This window comes from Podarcis filfolensis (genome assembly GCF_964270895.1).
Source record: "Podarcis filfolensis genome assembly, chromosome: 2".
In the NCBI taxonomy this organism is placed as follows: domain Eukaryota; kingdom Metazoa; phylum Chordata; class Lepidosauria; order Squamata; family Lacertidae; genus Podarcis; species Podarcis filfolensis.
The window spans coordinates 33,773,285-33,784,044 of record NC_139605.1 but is presented as its reverse complement, the minus strand read 5'-3'; the positions used below and the strand labels follow the sequence as shown (position 1 = coordinate 33,784,044).

At 45.2% G+C, this 10,760-nt stretch overlaps 1 long non-coding RNA gene across 1 annotated transcript; it reads right to left on the bottom strand.

The window, feature by feature from the left end:
* Positions 1–7,880: 7,880 nt before the first annotated feature.
* LOC310754537 lies at positions 7,881–8,175 on the bottom strand. The gene is made up of 3 exons (XR_014543857.1): positions 8,049–8,175; positions 7,950–8,010; positions 7,881–7,918 (listed from the first exon to the last, which is right to left on the bottom strand). It is a non-coding gene; the product is annotated as an uncharacterized lncRNA (long non-coding RNA).
* Between the last annotated feature and the right edge of the window lie 2,585 nt (positions 8,176–10,760).

Genomic DNA, 10,760 nt, shown 5'->3' with positions numbered 1-10,760 from the left:
ATCCCATCATCCCTGACGATTGGCCATGCTCACTGGGGCTGATGGGAGTTGTAGCCACCATGTTGGGGACGACTGCTTTTTAAAACATCCCTCCCGCCACTTCAGAGGAAACTCTAAACTTCTGACACGTAACTCTCCTCCCATCACTTCCAGTTTGCCCGCAAGAATACCTCTCATGCTGGAATGCGTCATTTCTCAAAGCTGTCAATATGGTTTAAAAAGTGGAATGGAGTCAATTTTAACCTGAGTGAACTTTCTGTACAGTACAGTTATTAGACACTTAAGCTTAGAGACGGAGTCACTTCAGGCAGTGACTGTTCATATCAGTTGTAAAAGGGGCCTTCCTCTGCATACACTAAAGATCTTTATCTCTGTTACAAAGAAGAATAAAGGGAAGTAAATGTGGAGCAAGATACTCCCTCCTGAAATGCGGTTTATATCTCTTCCCCCCAGCCCACTTTTATGGGCAGGTGAACAGCACAGGAATGAGGTGCTTGCACGCGGTCGACCAGTGTGGCTTAGCACTTCAGGACACCACACAGACCTGGTTTCAAACCTCCATTCAGTCATGAAACTAGCCTAGTAGCTCACAGGGCTTGTTGTTTGGGTAGGAAAAAACATTCATATCCTCCCTGAGCTCCACAAAGTAGGAGGAGTGGGATAATAATGGACAGAGGACTTTGGTTGATCTGCTTCTACTTATTAATGTGAGGAAAATGGCTGCTGTGGGCTTGAAAAACTGAAGCTGTGTGTTTCGTTGCCGCTCTTTGCAACCATCTTCCTTGTGCTGATCCGAATAAAGCGCTTTCAGGATTTTGAATATAGGTGTTTGTGTGGAATTCCCCCTACCCCCCAAAATGGCCAGTTCAGTCATAGGTTTGTCCAAAGGCCAAAAAAACCTCCAGAAACTGTACACATCCTCTTTCGGCATTTATTTCCTGTACAGGTGTGTACACTTTCCTTTATTGGTCACTCTTTTCGGGGCATTGCAGCTTCCTTTGTTAGTTTTCCGTTGACTTGGGAGTTGGGACAGCTCCTTATCCTTGCACAGATCAAAAATTCTCCACCACCTCCTTTCACATTCCGCTGAGGAAAGCTTGTCTCCTCTTGTGACTCACACAGAGAAGAATGCCCACACCTTAGCGGGAAGGTTCTGCTTGTTGTACTGCACCAGCCAGCAGGCACTTTTAGGTGTCAGGGAGTTTTAGCTGCTTGTTTAGCTCACATGCTCCATAATGAGATCACACCCTTCCATGCCCTACATTATTAATACCATGCAACTGCCCCAGCAGCAGCAACAGTAGCAACTTATTCACAATCACCAATGCAAATTAGGAACCCACCCCCCAAATCACCATAAGGTATTTACCTTTTCACAGCTATTGGGTAACAAATCCCTGTTCATTAGCCTAGAGCAGGATTCCACTAAAATCTGTTTAAATGGTTTTTTTAAAAAAAGAAGAGGAGAGGCTGTGCCTCATTGGTAGACCATCTATCTTGCATGCAGAAGCTCCCAGATTCAGTCCCCAGCATCTCTGGGTACGGCTGGGAGAGAGCCCTGCTTGAAACCCTGGAGAGCTGCCAGTCAGTGTATGCAATATTGAGCTTGTTATTGTTGTTTAGTTGTTTAGTCGTGTCCGACTCTTCATGACCCCATGGACCAGAGCACGCCAGGCACTCCTGTCTTCCACTGCCTCCCGCAGTTTGGTCAAACTCATGTTTGTATCTTCGAGAACACTGTCCAACCATCTCGTCCTCTGTCATCCCCTTCTTTCCCCCCTCCATCTTTCCCAACATCAAGGTCTTTTCCAGGGAGTCTTCTCTTCTCATGAGGTGGCCAAAGTATTGGAGCCTCAGCTTCAGGATCTGTTCTTCCAGTGAGCACTCAGGGCTGATTTCCTTAAGAATGGATAGGTTTGATCTTCTTGCAGTCCATGGGACTCTCAAGAGTCTCCTCCAGCACCATAATTCAAAAGCATCATACATCACTACTGGGAAAACCATAGCTTTTACTATACGGACCTTTGTCGGCAAGGTGATGTCTCTGCTTTTTAATATGCTATCTAGGTTTGTCATTGCTTTTCTCCCAAGAAGCAGGCGTCTTTTAATTTCGTGACTGCTGTCACCATCTGCAGTGATCATGGAACCCAAGAAAGTAAAATCTCTCACTGACTCCATTTCTTCCCCTTCTATTTGCCAGGAGGTGATGGGACCAGTGGCCATGATCTTAGTTTTTTTGATGTTGAGCTTCAGACCATATTTTGCGCTCTCCTCTTTCACCTTCATTAAAAGATTCTTTAATTCCTCCTCACTTTCTGCCATCAAGGTTGTCTCATCTGCATATCTGAGGTTGTTGATATTTCTTCCGGCAATCTTAATTCATCCACTGACTCAATATAAAGCACCTTACTATGAATCTCAGCATTACAGAATATTTGAGTATTTCATCTGGTCTCTAGGAAGGTTATTCCTATTGATTCCTTCAACCCTAGAAAGCCTTTCTTTAGTGGGCTTCTGGCTGGATGTTCAGAAGATCCAGGGTTGTTGTGGTGGTTTTTGGTTGTTGTTGTTTTTTAAGAAAATCAACTCCAATATGCATGCAACTTTAATAATAGTACCACAGCACTTAGGAATTCAGAGACCCACATGCATACTATAATCTCAATAACCCTTACAACAAGCGTGTAATGTAGGACAGCTTTATTATTATTAGGAAGAGGAGCAACAACATGTTTGTGTTTTTTGTAATTACCTTTACATACAACAAGGAAATCCAAGGCTGGCTGACCACAATGGATTAAAAACAAGTGAAAACTCCAATAATTACATACAACAAAAACCCACCACCATTTTTTTGTATCATGGCAAAATATTTTCCTCAGGATACATGCAAGAGAGAGGGACACCTTCCTACGTGTGCGACAATGTGTGCACATCTGAGAGAGAAAATGTACATGTGGGTGTTAGGGAGAAAAGATGGCAGTGTATGCACGTGCACACAAGTGAGAGACACAGAGAGAACATGTTTTTGAGTGTAGGAATCAGGATAAGGTGAATGAGCAAAAAGTGGAAAAAAATCCCCTTCCTCTCCCTTCCCCACTGGGGTTTCCTTGTGGGCCTCATACGTACAACGAACGAAAACCTACGTGGTTAACTGGCTTTTCTTCCTCTGCCCCAAATACCACATGAACTCAGTCAACCACTGTCTTTGGCAGCCCATAGCACTGCTGGAACACATTCCTTCCCCACGCTGTGGTTTAGTCACAACAGTAGTGTCTTCACTCCCAGCACTAACCCTTTCTTAACCCCATTGACTTCAAAGGAAACAAAGACATGCCCAGGAAGCTGGAGCCTCTGGACTCTTGATGTGTTACCGTCTGCAGGATGCCTATCTAGTGAACGTGGTTTGTGGGCCTGGCAAAGTGGGTTATCCAGCAAGGTCAGTGTGCACTGTTCAACCATCACCTGCAGCAGATAACAGAGAGAAAACCCTGTGGATCATTTTTCTTGTGTAGCTGTCGGTGCCCATGCACTAGCACTGGATCAGTCCCTAAGCTTCAGAAATCTTCTCCGGAACAACCTAAATCATCCCAAAACATTTGCAACACTCTGTTTATTAAATTATTATTATTTGGACTAAATGATCCTTTGGGTCCCTTCCATCTCCACGATTCTATGATTCTAATTTACAACGTTCTTATACAGTACACACTGATCTTTCGTTCCACCCCTTTAAAAAAACAGCTAGTGAGTTATGTGCATTGTTATGTGCCTTTGCAGATCCACATCATTCAGTTAAAGCACATCCAACACACATGTATGAAAATAATCGTGGGAACTGTAGTTTCCCCCTTAAAGAGCTGCAATTCCCAGCACCCTGACAAACTACATTTCCCAGGATTTTATTGGAGGGGATTGTGTGCTTTAAATGTGTGTTGTGTGTTTTCTTTCTGCCAGCAAGAGCGCTGCTTTTCTGATACCTTTGTTCCTTGCCTCTCATTCAACCTTATTTCCTGATATCTCTCATCAGCTCCAAATTATTCTCCCACAGAGGGTATTTCCTTGATTCCTACAGAGGGTGTGGGTCAGGCTGAAACCCTATAAAGCTGGGTGGATTTGAAGCATAGCATGGGTGGGAGGCACTCTCTGTCCAATCCCCTTCAGAAACACTTCTCCCCAGCTTTATGTCCCGTCCCCCCCTGGTTGGGGTTGAGGACTCAGAGCCCAATTAAAAGGGGGGTGGTGGCTTGTACATGCTTACATGTATAAACCACCATTGCTGGACCATGGCACAAATATTTAAAACAGGAAAACATGTTAAAAAGCTCAGTGGTAGAGCATCCCTTCGTCCTAGGTTCAATCCCTGGCCATCATCTCCATGTAGGGATGGGAAAAACAATGAACAGCTTTCTATGGCATCCTCTAGCTAAGGTTAGGCCCAATACAAAGTCCTTGCAGTTGTCTTAAACTTGCTATCTAAATCTTATACTTAGGGGATATGGGGTGGGGTGGAGAAGGGTTAACACCCCCTCATGCCTGTCCGTGCTGTGCTTCAAATCCTCTTACCACCACCACTTTATAAGAATTTGGCAGCTGCCCGCTTCTAAGACATGGGTCTGCCACCATTGGGCCGAGTGACAATGTTGGATTTCTGGGTGATACCTATGACCCCCCCCCTGTTTGAGTGTCATTTTCTCAGTTGGGAGGGGGAGTGTGGGGTTTGTGCTACAAAACCAATCTATTTCTCAGTGGGTGGGGGCCTACAAAATGCTGGGTTCTCGCTAACGAAACTTTGGGACTGATTTGGAGCGGATCCATAATTTTGGGGTTCGTAATTGTAAACCCCTAAATGGGATTTCCCCCTCATAATTCTGGTTCCCTACTGTGGAATGACCTGAAATAGGAGAAGAGCTCTACTGCTAGGACTCCCGAAGTCAATGTATATAATAACAGACTAATTAGCACTCCACTTCACTGGATGGGAAGCTTCCATTTGACTGACTTGACCCGCTGAGCTTAATTAGCGACAGACAGGGGGGGATAAGGAGGATCAAAACCAGCAGCAACTCTTGCAGTTTCTTCACAGGGTTGGAGTCCCCAGCCTGACCTTATCTTCACCCCAGACTAGCAGCAGCAGCAGCCCAGAAGAGAAAGGAAACCCGACTGGCTGCTAAATAAGAAGGCAGGGTTTAATTTGCATGAGACTAAGCGCCTTTGTTTGAGCGTGTACTAACTAGAAATCAAAAGGACTTGGCATCGTGAAAGAATCTTCCGATAAGCAGGGCAGGCTCGACTTGCTAGCAAATAGTTCAGATGTGCATGAACCCAACCCCACTTCCTATATCTGCACTGGATCCTAAGAAATCAAGCAGTTCTAAAAGGTTGGTGGAAGTGGCTGACCGAATACAAGTTCTCTGTACTCAGAGGCATTTGTTTTCTAGGAAAAGAGAGTTGAGTTCAAACCACTTCCACTGTACTTGGAATGTATGTCTGTTCGGGCCAGGGCAGCTGCAAACCCCCCCCCCCATCAAGTAAATAAATTAAAACACTTAACTAAAATAGAAATAATCAGAATATTTCAAATTGAAATGCTCACTGGGGTCACTTGGATGATGTTCTGGCACATTCTAGCACCTTCTAGTTCTAGTCGGAAGGCAGCAATATCGCTCCAACCTTCCAGCATCTGGAAGAGATCCTTACTAATTCCTTACTTGGACTCTTTAGTGTCTTCGTTGGAGCAACATTTCTCATAACAGCATTCACCGACTTTTTCACTTTTGGCTCTACACCCCCTTTTCATGTTGGACATGACCATTCAAGACTTCAAGATGAAAGCCAAGCAGTTCTCAAGATTTTATAAGCTGCAAGATTTCAACTTCGAAACTGAACTATGGTTACGCCGTGTGGAAGGAGAAGGAACTCAGCAAAGAGCAGCTAAAAGAGCTGAACATAGCAGACCTAGTAAAAGAGGCAGAAATATTTTACCCTGCCACAATAAAAGGCTCTGCTCATCTCTCTTGCTCAGCCATGAACCACTTGTATCGTAGAGCGGTCATTCAGTACCAGTGGCGTAGCGTGGGTTGTCAGCACCCGGGGCAAGGCAAGTAATTTGCGCCCCCTAACCCGTGGATTTGCGCCCCCTAACCCGTGGATTTGCCCTAACCCCAGATGTTGTGCCCGGTGCGGCCGCCCCCCCTGCACCCCCCACGCTACGCCACTGTTCAGTACCTTACGGAAAGTAAAGACTTGGCTGAGATCGATGGTGACAGGGGAGTGTCTCAATGGGCTGTGCTTACCGAGGACTCAGCTATACAGCTACAAATAAAATGTTTTAAGTGTGTTTTAAGTGCAATATGTTTCCTGCTTGGCAGGGGGTTGGACTCGATGGCCCTTGTGGTCTCTTCCAACTCTATGATTCTATGATTCTATGATTCTATGATTCAATATACAATGTGACACTAGATGGCAATGGTGAGCCTTATGGAAAATTCAATGTATTTTTTTAAAAAAAAACACTTTAAAAAAGCATTTTCAGAGTGGTTTTTATAAGTGTGTGAAATCCACCTGTGTGTGCACAGAAAAACTGCACTGGAAAAAAGAGGAATTTGATAATGAAAAGAAACTAGGTTTAGTATAGATGTAAAAAAAAAAAGGCACGTTCTTTGTAATTTTGCAAAGTATGCTTGTTAACCACATGAAAGGTACTCCCTGATGTTAATTTTTTATTTAACTTCCTAGTTTTCAAATGACTGGAGATTTTGACAGAAGATTTTTCTGAGCACTTGAGGTCAAAAGAAAGTAATTTAAAGCAACTCTTGTTGGGATAGTTCATTCCGAATCTGCTCCAGTGATGTCCAGACTTGGCCCTCCAGCTGTTTGGGACTACAACTCCCATCATCCCTAGCTAACAAGACCAATGGTCAGGGATGATGGGAATTGTAGTCCCAAAACAGCTGGAGGGCCAAGTTTGGCCATCACTGTGTTAGACGGAGCCAGACAGAGGATGACAGGTGGATGTCCTGCCCCTGCAACATAAATCTTGGCTATGCCCATGATTGGATCCAACCATAAGCCACATGGGAAAATTAGGGCCATTGAAATCAATGGGATTTAACTAACAAACAGGGCATCCCATTAATTTCAGTGAGTCTAATAAGTATGATGGGTAAGTCTAGATCTAACCTTATATTAATAAGGAACTTCCAGCTTTTAGCTGTGATGCACAACGCCCATTTAAAAGAGCGCAAGATGTGGCACCTCTAGGCTTCAGTCCCTACAAAGCACAAAGGTGGGGGGGCGGGGAGAGGAAGGCACCATTGGGCTGTTACTATATTTATATGCTGCACGGATATCAGTGGGAACTGGATGTCCCAGGAGATTTGAAATAGAACCTGCTGAATCCTTCACCTCCAGGTCACCAGTTCAAATATATTCCAGGATCATGCAGTGATTGTCAGGGTTGCCTCTTCAGTAGCTTATGATGTCCTTAACCAAACTCGTGTCTTCTTCCCATGGGCATCTGGGGTTTCAAAAACTACCTGTCATTTAGCAGGGTCTAAACTGTAGCCTAGGTAAATGATTTGTTTATCAAATGGGTGTGCCCTGCATTGTCCTTTTGCATCAAAGTCTTCCTAGGCAAGTAGTTCTGATATCAACAGCATAGTATGGTAGGGAAACCCCTGCTGCTACTCTGTCAGGTGTGCGTGCAGGAGCCAGGCCCTGTGACCAATAGGACTCTGCAAGACTGGGGCCTTCCTAAGTTTGTTCTGAAGAGGCAAGGCATGGCCACACAGGTGAGGCGATTGGTAACTCACAGCACTTGGTGGCAAGAGCCGGGAAGAGATAGAATGTCAGCATTTTCCCTTCGGCTCTTTGCCACAGCAACACGTTCCTTGCCTTGCTGCGTTTGACTCCTTGACTCCTTGCTTCTTGATCCTCGGACCCTTGACTTCGTGACCCCTTGCTTCTTGATCCAAGGACCCCTGACTTCGTGACTCCTTGCTTCCTGACCTTTGGACCCTTGGCTTCTTGACTCCCGGCTCTCTGACCCTTGGACTCTTGGCTTTCTGACTCCTGGCTTCTGGACTCCCGTTCCTGCTCCCACCCCGCCATCTTGCCCCCGGTCCCAATGTCCCCAGCCGGGATTTCGATCGCCCGTGAACCAGACCGTGACATACTCTTCAGGGACAAGAGGAGACAAGTGTCCATGGAGTAGGCTAGTGTTTGTGAAAGTTTCTGGCTTTCTTTAGGGAACCTGTATGAGGTCAACCTGTCTCCAAGAAACCGCTGCATATCTGCCATGGAAGCCCTTGTTTATTGCGTAATTTTCTGCACGTGTAATCCAGTTTGGTGTAGCGGTTAGTGTGTTGCACTAGGACCTGGGAGGCCAGGACTCAAATCCCCAGTCAACCATAAAGCTATCTTGGGCCAGTCACTGTCTCTCAGCCTTACAGAATTGTTGTAATAGTGAGCAGGAAAACCATATGCACCACCTCGAAGGGGTGAAAATATAATAAGGAAGGAAGAAATCTGCAACACAAATGAGGCATCCTGTGACAGTGAATGAAAGGAGCCTCTTAGAACACACCCAGGGCTCACCTGAGGACAGGTTGCAAGTTGCCAGTGTTGGTTCCAGATTTCAGGAGGCCCTTGGCAAGATGACCTCAGCGACTTGATGTTACTTATGTTTTGCAACAGCTCTGAGTTTATTTACAACTATACAGACTGAGCATAGGTGTAGGCCCACCTAAACATTTCAACAGACAGCCAGAGTCTACAGCTCCCACATCAGGTCTCTAGAGACAGGCAGCCCCCCAAAACATTTACAGATCACAGCACTCAGTTCACAGTGTCTCTCCTGGTCTCTGACTCAGAACTGCAATCTGTGCTTAAAACTCCAGCTCACTTCACTCACAGTGCTCTAACCAAGCACTGAGGGAGTTGGGAGTATGTATAGCCTGAATAAGAGGAGACTGAAAGGAGATATGATAGCCATCTTCTAATATCTAAAGGACTGTCCTATGGAAGATGGAGAAAACTTATTTTCTGCTGCTCCAGAGGGTGGAACCCAAACCAATGGATTCAAATTACAAGGAGTTCCCAACAAAACATTAGGAAGAACATTCTGATGGTAAGACATGTTTGACAGTGGAATGGCCTCCCTCAGTGGACTCTCCTTCACTGGAAGTTTTTAAACAGAGTTTGTCAGCAACTATTTAGCTGTGATTCCTGCATTGAAGGGTTGGACTGGATGACCCTTGTGGTCCCTTCGAACTCTACCATTCTATGTTTCCATTTCTTAGCAGTTTAGAAAACTCAAGGGAAGTGGACTAAGGATTAGTTTCCACAGAAACATATCACTGAGCTATTAACATTCTCTTTCAAGTACAAGGTACATAAGAGGAGATCTGTTGGATCAGACCAAAAGCCCACCAGATTCCTATGGAACGTCCACAAGCAGGACATGAGCCCAACAGCCCTCTCCCCACTTGTGATTCCAAGCAACTAGCATTCAGAGGCATGTTGCCTCTGATCCAGAAGGAAGTTATATAGCCCTTGTGATTCGTAGCCACTGATCCATAGCAATGAATTCACTTTTTTCCCACAGTTGCTGTGCAATGACTTGACATGTTTATTGAGGTCTCCACCAGAACCCCACAATCTTGCCTGGCCATTCTCCACCAGCTCCACTTTGTGGTTCTGCTTGGAGCAGGGATGGGGAATTTGCAGCGCTCCAGAGGCTGCTAGATGACAACCCCCAGAACCTATACCTAAACATTTAACACAACAGTCTGCAGCTGATGATGGGAACTGGAGGTTTAGGGGATTCTGGCAGGCTATGAACCTGCATCATTAGAGCAAACATCCTTGACATTCCTGGCATTGGTCCTTATCAGATAGGACAGTGATTCAGCAAGCACACAGACTTAAAACAACTCCTTGTCATCTAATCTTTGAGGTATGTTGCTAAGGGGCAGCCCTATGAAGTATGTGTTGCCACTCCCATGGCTGTGTTCTCTGTAAAGAAAAAAGGGAAGGGACAGCTGTCTAAGAGCTGTCAATTTGGTATTTTCCCAGGCAGGAAAAAAATCCAAGGATGCAGGGACAAAATAATAAGAGTAAAACATATAGAACCTGCTCAAGTGATGAGTAGATTTGCAGTACCTGCTTTCAGCCAAGATCTCTCCATGAAGAGGGTCTCTGCCTCCTTCTCTCCCTCTGCCCCGCTCCTCAGTCTCTCTCTCTCTCCCCCCCTCTCTCCCCCCCCCTCTCTCTCTCTCTCTCTCACACACACACACACACACAAATGCACATACACCCTTTATTTGAATGTATTAATTTTTTAAACAAATTCTACCCCATCTTTCACTGTAAAACAACACTAACAAAACACCATAATGCCACAGACATAGTTTGAAACCACAAGATAAAACAACTAAACCAGCGGGGGGGGGGATAAATATAAAACCAGCAAACAAAATGTTCCTTTAAAATACAGTGGTACCTCGGGTTAAGTACTTAATTCGTTCCAGAGGTCCGTTCTTAACCTGAAACTGTTCTTAACCTGAAGCACCACTTTAGCTAATGGGGCCACCTGCTGCTGCTGCGCTGCCGGAGCATGATTTCTATTCTTATCCTGAAGCAAAGTTCTTAACCTGAAGCACTATTTCTGGGTTAGCGGAGTGTGTAACCTGAAGCGTATGTAACCCGAGGTACCACTGTATCTCATGTTCCTGTCTTTCCCAACTTGGTGCTCTCCA